This window comes from Echinococcus granulosus (genome assembly GCF_000524195.1).
Source record: "Echinococcus granulosus chromosome Unknown EG_S00294, whole genome shotgun sequence".
Classification (NCBI taxonomy): domain Eukaryota; kingdom Metazoa; phylum Platyhelminthes; class Cestoda; order Cyclophyllidea; family Taeniidae; genus Echinococcus; species Echinococcus granulosus.
Window position 1 is genome coordinate 25929 of NW_020170674.1, and position 1579 is coordinate 27507.

The window sequence follows — 1579 nt, forward strand, 5'->3', positions numbered from 1 at the left end:
TACGTCTTGCTCTGCTATAACGTTAGTTCCTGTGATGGTCCCTGGATGGCATAATGTTCTACGAGAGGAACAATGCATAGTATCGTTATTCCTACAGTATAACTTTGACGTGAAGGTAAATTTAGGACAGTGGGGTAGTGCGTTTTAGGACGAGAAACATGTTGTAAGGTTTTTCTGAGGGTGGATTTTGATTGCTTGACTGGTGGTCCCACTCTATCACTGATGGTCGAGCTGTAATTTGGGAGCATGTCAAAATTTGACAGCATTTTGATTATCCTAATGCATTCCATCTAGAAAGGCATCTTACTTCAGTGACACAAAGATTCTGGTGGCTGGAGTATAAATCATTATAAAATAGCAGTTGGTTATTAGCGAAGCATTTTAACGTTGCTGTGTTGGTGGAGACCACAGGGGTCAGGTCGAAGTGCCGACGCTCTATAATGAGAGCCAAATACTGCCTTACCACAATTGTTTTAGATAATTCAGACCCTTTTCGTAGAAACAATGTCAAAATGTCTTCTTAAAGCCGTGGGTGTTTTTCTACTCCGCAGACTAACATTAGCGTGTCGGCGGGTGATTGAATTGGTAGACAGCAGGAAGAGTTGCTCATCACGCTGCAGACATTGCCATCCCCATCATCACCTCTTCCACCCCCAATTTTTCTCTTAAAGTGTTAACATCAGTCACATGTGTCAGCATCAGAATGCAGTAGAGCTGGGTGTCTATCAATGTTGCCCAGTGCAACTTCTCCTTTACAGCCAGTCGGCGTCGGTTCTTCCCAAGTGAATACTTCACTCGGATTAACTATTCATCATTTTGTATGGAACAAATATGTAGCTGAATGGTATATATGCACGAACGATGATGTGCGTGCATGAGTGTGCGTGTACATTCATATCATCTGCTTCTCCACCTACTTCAAAACTCAGCCTTCTAGTCCACCAGATAGACAGATCCATTCTGGGTCAAGTGAGACCTCCTTTGATCGTTGGCTAATTCATTGTTAACGTATTTGACTCTAATCTCTTCACTTCCTCAAAACGCCACCTTCCATCAACCCACTCAGCCTCACGCTCACCCGCCATCCCACTTACGCATTCACTCATTTCTCTTACTTCGCTGTTCTTGTCTCTCCTTCAGTTGGAAGTAGACACCTAGTGGTGGAAGCAGAACAGACCCCAAACGCTAATCAGACATTTGACCCAAGGTACAACTTCGGAGAAGTCGAAGTTGAGGACTGGCCAAGTTGACAATGTGATGTACAAAAATAGTACACAGTCAAACGTCAGATGGAGGCGATTCGTCTCTCGTGTCGTCATACTCGCATGTCACATCTGCAGACACGAATGAGGGAGATGCATCAAACGGAGTGGTATAATGCAAGAGTCAACTCTTGAGAGCATCGGTAGTGTTAGAATGAGAAGGTGACACTCATCGAACAGGCGTTAATTTGAGGCATATGAAAGGATGAGGACAAGTTGCCTCCCGCTCCACCATTTTGATGATATCAACAGACTTCGTTGCTACATATGTGCATTACTCCCCAACATCTACAAAGGAGAAAGAATGCAATCCACGT